The sequence below is a fragment of the Mizuhopecten yessoensis genome, unplaced genomic scaffold, assembly GCF_002113885.1.
Source record: "Mizuhopecten yessoensis strain PY_sf001 unplaced genomic scaffold, ASM211388v2 scaffold10089, whole genome shotgun sequence".
In the NCBI taxonomy this organism is placed as follows: domain Eukaryota; kingdom Metazoa; phylum Mollusca; class Bivalvia; order Pectinida; family Pectinidae; genus Mizuhopecten; species Mizuhopecten yessoensis.
The window spans coordinates 340,272-347,299 of record NW_018408373.1 but is presented as its reverse complement, the minus strand read 5'-3'; the positions used below and the strand labels follow the sequence as shown (position 1 = coordinate 347,299).

The 7,028-nt window shown below is 36.2% G+C and overlaps 1 protein-coding gene across 4 annotated transcripts in view; it reads left to right on the top strand.

Moving 5' to 3' along the window:
- Nucleotides 1-2,626: 2,626 nt before the first annotated feature.
- Nucleotides 2,627-7,028, top strand: part of LOC110459509 — a 50,615-nt gene continuing 46,213 nt past the window's right edge. For 2 of the 4 annotated variants that reach the window (XR_002463900.1, XR_002463899.1), the window contains exons 1-3: nucleotides 2,627-2,733; nucleotides 3,520-3,692; nucleotides 4,696-4,755. The gene's annotated coding sequence lies outside the window, so the exon portion shown is untranslated. Of the gene's footprint in view, nucleotides 2,734-3,519; nucleotides 3,693-4,695; nucleotides 4,756-5,977; nucleotides 6,038-7,028 lie in introns of those variants that run through there. The other 2 variants (XR_002463902.1, XR_002463903.1) reach the window with 2 other exon arrangements.

The window sequence follows — 7,028 nt, the reverse complement described above, 5'->3', positions numbered from 1 at the left end:
CCCCCCAACTCTGGTGATATCACACATTTGGACCTAAACAGCATTTCCCTTCTAGCTAAAGGGAAAATTCCTCTCGCTCGACGGCGAACTTAATCCTATGCACAATTGAACCCTGCCACAGATGTTTTATGACCAAAATAAAATGTTCACAACATTAACACTGTACTCGTTGTTATCGTTGGAATTCTTTTGGGATGAAAGCGTTTTCTTGATCTACATAAACAAAGTCACCGCAGCGTTTAAAAGTAGAGTATAACGTTTGAAGCTGTTGGTTCATGTTCATGGCAACGATGTCTACTCACGGTTCATATCATATAGATCTCATATGAATGCCAATAACACAAATAAATAGTAATATAATGGAATATAACACTCAAAATACATGTCCATGTCGTTGAAGCACCTACTTCTACAACATGGCTTCTTGAGCTGATACAAAATAGTAGGCATAATTTCAAACGGAACGAAATGAATTTGAGTTTTTTTTAATGTATTTCGCTTGTAGAACATTACATGTAAAGCTTTATTTAATTAACCGGAAAATCATGGCAAATATTGTCTGCTTCACTTCGAACGAGGAAAAACTCATTATTTATGTTTTAGACACGAAATTCTTCTTATCTGATTATGGATTTACGGAAAGGAATATTTATTGGACCCTGTTGAACTTTTTAATGTATATAATATACTGTATGCTATCAAGCGTGAGATTCAGACCACTCGCTCTCCCAAGAATTTCGGTTCGATCCCAAGCGATGGTGGAAAAAATAGAGTGATGTCTGATAGGGTTAGTTGTTATCCCTCCGATGGCACGGTGGTTTTCCTCCGCCGCCATTTGTCCCCTTAGCGGCGTCGTAATACAAGCTCTATAGAGCTTATGTTTGTTATTGACAATTGTACACGACGTTCAATAAAGATTATATTTATTATCAACACACTATACATTTTTAAGATCCTAACTTTGAAAATGTGATCGTCAGCATCGGGAAAAATCAGGTGTGGGTAGTTAGAGGTTACACGGGGCCTGTCAAAACATTGTTGGAGTAGGCCATAGGGGCCCCAAATCTCCTGTCTGATGAGGCCCTTCGACTCTCTTGTCAATAAGTTCAGGAACAAAAAAATACAATCCGGCCTGCCTTTTTAGTAAAATATAAGAAAAAAAATTGGGGCAATATGTTGTCTTTTTATTTAAGGAATATTTCTCGATATGTCGATGATTTTTCCAAATTTCACTATTATTTATCTAGAATAACCCCTGGAATCGGAGGTGAGATAGAGAGGCAACTGGTATAACAAGAGGTACATACGGTTTACACAACGTCACATACTGTTCTAATTACTAGTAGCACGGAGCAGAAATAGTAACGCGACCCTGTCATTAGATGTTTTAGTCCGTGCCAGAAGGCATCCCAGTGTGCGAAACAAGGGGGTGATCGCATACTGCCAAATCTTGCTGACGGTGTTGCATTTCATCTACATATATTGCTACCTCGATTTATTGACTTACGTACGCGTTCGCGGCGTGGCATATGTGTGTATTAGCATGTAAAGTGAAGAAAGCGTCGTCAGATAATATCACAAAAACTACTCGCTAAAGTAGAGACATAGACTTTTACTAATATATATTCCAAATTTCAGCTCGATATTTGTAAAAAAATGATCGAGTTTCGATTAATTTATTATTACGATCGGTGGCGTGACATACGTGTGTGAATAGAACACTGGTACTTTAGATAATATCTCTAATATTAACCTGTAATGTAAGCGACATCAGAAGATATGTTATTCATATAACTATGATACACATTTATACAAAATTTCAATGTAAATTTGTTGAAAAATGATCGAGTTATCGTGTATTTAAATTTACGATTTTACGAAGCTATACGGCGCCGTGTCACATGTGTTCGTAGTAGGTGAACACTTTTTATCTTATGAAATAACTAGCACACAGGTGTAAATATCGGTATTTCATATAATCAAATACATTTCGTCTGTATACCTAAGAATAACTGTTCATCTGTTCAAAGACGTAAAAAAGTCAAATGTCAATACATTTCACATCTTGAATCCCGCCCTGCGGGCACACAAGTGTTGTGAAAGCGTAAAAAATGTTCTTCATTAAGCGAAATTGTCATCAGGTAACTAATTTACAACTTTTGTTGTTCAACAGGACCATGCGATTCGCGCGAACACGTTTTCGCGTCCCTGGTTTTTATGTCTCCTGAGCTATTATCAGCTCTAGCTATATAGTGACCTATTAGTTGCTATCCGTCGTCGTGCGTCGTCTGTTAACATTTTACATTTTCAACTTAAGCCGAGTTTCTGACAAAGGGATTTCATTAATATTTCATGGGAAGGTTACTGACATCTCCCTGACCAAGTGTTGTTATTTTTCGGGTCGATCAGAAATCTAATATGGCCGCCATTTTGTAAACATATTTCAAACTTTTAAGTCAAGTTCTGCTGGGCCGATTGTTTTGGGTTGATGCCGGTGTCCCTGGCAACCGGACCATTGCCTAGTGTCTGTCTATATTAGGTATGATAGGGGGAGGGTAATGAACAGCAGATGTAGCACGCGCGTCTCCCCGGTCCTCTCTCTATACATGTTTATATCTATATCTGAGATAAAAGAAATCACTTGTATAAGAGTTAGTTTGGAAACATATTCAGATTTCAACCCTGGAAATGGACATGGCTGACAAGAGACCAACTGTTAACTTTGGAGCACAGGTACGTGAGTATTTCAGGAAGAAATATTATTAATATTATAAAGACATTTATGAATTCGTCCATGTGAATGATGTCACAGTCTCTTACTGGCTGTGGTTGATCATTCTAATATTCAAGTTTTTTTTTGTATGTACAATTCAAAAAAGATATAGATGTTAGATTATTATTTTGTTACTAGGGTTGTGTTTTATTTCATGAAATCTCTCAGTAGTGATAAAAGATGAATTTGCTTTACCAGAACTAGAACTAAAGGTCTAATTTGCTTTAAGTCAAGTACTGAAATAAATGTTGTCCGCTGGTTGCATGGTTGAATTACACGTTTATGACCAATTTTCAGCTATAATACCTGATCAATGACATGATTGTCTGTTGATAAAGTTTTGCACCATGTTGTTTTGTTATGACCATTGAAAACAAAGCCTTTTTGTATCTCCGCATCACAATCACTTCTGGATAAATTATCCTTCAGTTTCCATCAGGTTTTCTCCTTAAACCGAGTGGGTTTATTATATATATGCTTTTAGTTCTTGGATGATTATCTGGAAACAAACCTTTCTGTATATTCCTTACACAAGTACAGGAAAAGCGTCTGAGTTGATTTTATTCTTGTGTGTTCTTTATCATGAAATATAAAAGTCTGTTCCTGGTGATGGTTATGAACGGAAGATGAAAAAGTTACAACATCGTGGCATTTTTTTTTATTAAGTACGTAGTGATATCAGTCTTTAAATCACTATCTGCCCGATATGTCATATTAAAGCTGACAGCATTATCTTATTGTTTTAGTGAGATCTGTAAAGAAATCCAGAACATCAGTGACAAGATACAGGAGTGAATTTTCATCCAAGATAGACCAACTCAACCTACTGGTTTCCAGTCGACAGGAAAAAATGTCAAAATTAAACCTTCAACATCAGCAGAAAATGAGGGCTACATAGGAAAGCATGCAGCAGCTTAGAGTGAGTATGATCGGCAAACTGCAGTGGAGATAAAGCTGGGGAATGTTTATGTCACCTGAGTCACTGTAATGATTTATACAAATGGTGCCCTTTGGTGTTGATTTGGTAAAATGAAAAGTATACAATTAGCTTGTAACTGATTTTAATGTAATTATTCTATTCAACATTACCGTCAATCATATTGAAAAATAAACCCCAGAATAAATGAATTTCCATGTATACTGTATATTACATACACATTTGACACTTAAAGTTCAGTAATGAACTGATTATATCGATTGTGGAATTTGTTATCGATAATCGGAATCGAACAGGACACATCGATTGATGTTCGATTATCAGTCCATCACTGGCTTTAACTTGTCCAGGATTTTGTATTAATAGTAAAGTGGCATTGACCTCACCTCTACAACCCTGAAACTCAAACTTGTGCGATATATTATGGTCCTTTGTAAATGTGTGAAGTTTGATCCAGATCCCTCAAGGAATGAAGCTACTAGAGCGCTGACAATGAATTTTCTAAACAAGAGGCCCTCTGGACTTGAATCGCTCACCTGGTATTAATCTCACACCTGTAACCTTGAAAGTGGACTAACATACAACTGCAGGCAGAATATCGGTGTTTGATTCATAAGAACCTATTAAAAGATTTATACATATGACGCCCGTGACCTTGAATGTGGAACAAAGACATTAGGTTGAACAGGTTGCTAATTGACCTCTATGAGTTAAATTTTGATAAAAATAGCGGAGTTTGGTATTATTTACTCGCGGCCGTACACATGCGTGTGGGAGGCGAGCCGGGTTGTTTTGGGTTGATGACGGTGTCCCTGGCAATCGTACCATTGCCTAGTGCCTGTCTATATTAGGTATGATAGGGGGAGGGTAATGAACAGCAGCTGTGGCACGCGCGTCTCCCCCGTCCTCTCTATATATATGTTTATATCTATATCAGAGATGAAAGAGATCACTTGTATAAGAGTTAATTTGGAAACATATTCAGATTTCAGCCCTGAAAATGGGCATGGCTGACAAGAGACTAACTGTAAATTTTGGAGCACAGGTACGTTAGTATGTCAGGAAGAAAAACCATGTTGATACAGTTAGGGAAAAGAAATACAGGTAGAGATTATCAGGCTAAGGTAGTTGAAGATAAGACAGGCAAGTACAGGTACTCATATTAAAGGGGAAAATAACAAAACAAAACAGGAGAATATACATAAAGGAGAGTACAGTAGATATAAAAGTATTGAAGCAGAAACATATCTTAGCTAGATAGGGCGCTATATTAAATGCTGTATATTATTAATATTATAAAGACATTTATGAATTCGTCCATGTGAATGATGTCACAGTCTCTTACTGGCTGTGGTTGATCATTCTAATATTCAAGTTATTTTTTGTATGTACAATTCAAAAAAGATATAGATGTTAGATTATTATTTTGTTACTAGGGTTGTGTTTTATTTCATGAAATCTCTCAGTAGTGATAACAGATGAATTTGCTTTACCAGAACTAGAACTAAAGGTCTAACTTACTCTAAGTCAAGTACTGAATTATACCTGTTCCGCTGTTTGCATGGTTGAATTACAATTTTATGACTAATTTTCAGCTATATTTGTCTGTTGATTTTTTTTGCATCATGTTGTTTTGTTATGACCATTGAAAACAAGGCCTTTTTGTACCTCGGCATCACTATCACGTCTGGATAAATTTTCCTTCAGTTTCCATCAGGTTTTCTCTTTAAACCTAGTGGGGTTGTTACATAAATGCTTTTTGTTCTCGGATTATTGTCTGGGGAAAACCTTCCTGTATATTTCTTACACAATTAAAGAAAAAATATCTTAGGTGATTTTTAACCTTGAAAGTGGACTAACATACAACTACAGGCAGAATATCAGTGTTTGATTCATAAGAACCTATTAAAAGATTTAAACATATGACGCCCGTGACCATGAATGTGGAACAAAGACATTAGGTTGAACAGGTTGCTAATCGAACTCTATGAGTTTAATTTTGATAAAAATAGCGGAGTTTGGTATTATTTACTCGCGGCCGTACACATGCGTGTGAGAGGCGAGCCGGGTTGTTTTGGGTTGATGACGGTGTCCCTGGCAATCGTACAATTGCCTAGTGCCTGTCTATATTAGGTATGATAGGGGGAGGGTAATGAACAGCAGCTGTGGCACGCGCGTCTCCCCCGTCCTCTCTCTCTATATGTTTATATCTATATCAGAGATGAAAGAGATCACTTGTATAAGAGTTAATTTGGAAACATATTCAGATTTCAGCCCTGAAAATGGGCATGGCTGACAAGAGACTAACTGTAAATTTTGGAGCACAGGTACGTGAGTATGTCAGGAAGAAAAACCATGTTGATACAGTTAGGGAAAAGAAATACAGGTAGAGATTATCAGGCTAAGGTAGGTGAAGATAAGACAGGCAAATGCAGGTACTCATATTAAAGGGGAAAATAACAAAACAAAACAGGAGAATATACATAAAGGAGAGTACAGTAGATATAAAAGTATTGAAGCAGAAACATATCTTAGCTAGATAGGGCGCTATATTAAATGCTGTATATTATTAATATTATAAAGACATTTATGAATTCGTCCATGTGAATGATGTCACAGTCTCTTACTGGCTGTGGTTGATCATTCTAATATTCAAGTTATTTTTTGTATGCACAATTCAAAAAAGATATAGATGTTAGATTATTATTTTGTTACTAGGGTTGTGTTTTATTTCATGAAATCTCTCAGTAGTGATAAAAGATGAATTTGCTTTACCAGAACTAGAACTAAAGGTCTAACTTACTCTAATACAAGTACTGAATTATACCTGTTCCGCTGTTTGCATCGTTGAAGTACAATTTTATGACTAATTTTCAGCTATAATACCTGATCAATGACATGATTGTCTGTTGATTTTTTTTGCATCATGTTGTTTTGTTATGACCATTGAAAACAAGGCCTTTTTGTACCTCGGCATCACTATCACGTCTGGATAAATTTTCCTTCAGTTTCCATCAGGTTTTCTCTTTAAACCTATTGGGGTTGTTACATAAATGCTCTTTGTTCTCGGATTATTGTCTGGGGAAAACCTTCCTGTATATTTCTTACACAATTAAAGAAAAAATATCTTAGGTGATTTTTAACCTTGAAAGTGGACTAACATACAACTACAGGCAGAATATCAGTGTTTGATTCATAAGAACCTATTAAAAGATTTAAACATATGACGCCCGTGACCTTGAATGTGGAACAAAGACATTAGGTTGAACAGGTTGCTAATCGACTTCTATGAGTTTAATTTTGATAAAAATAGCGGAG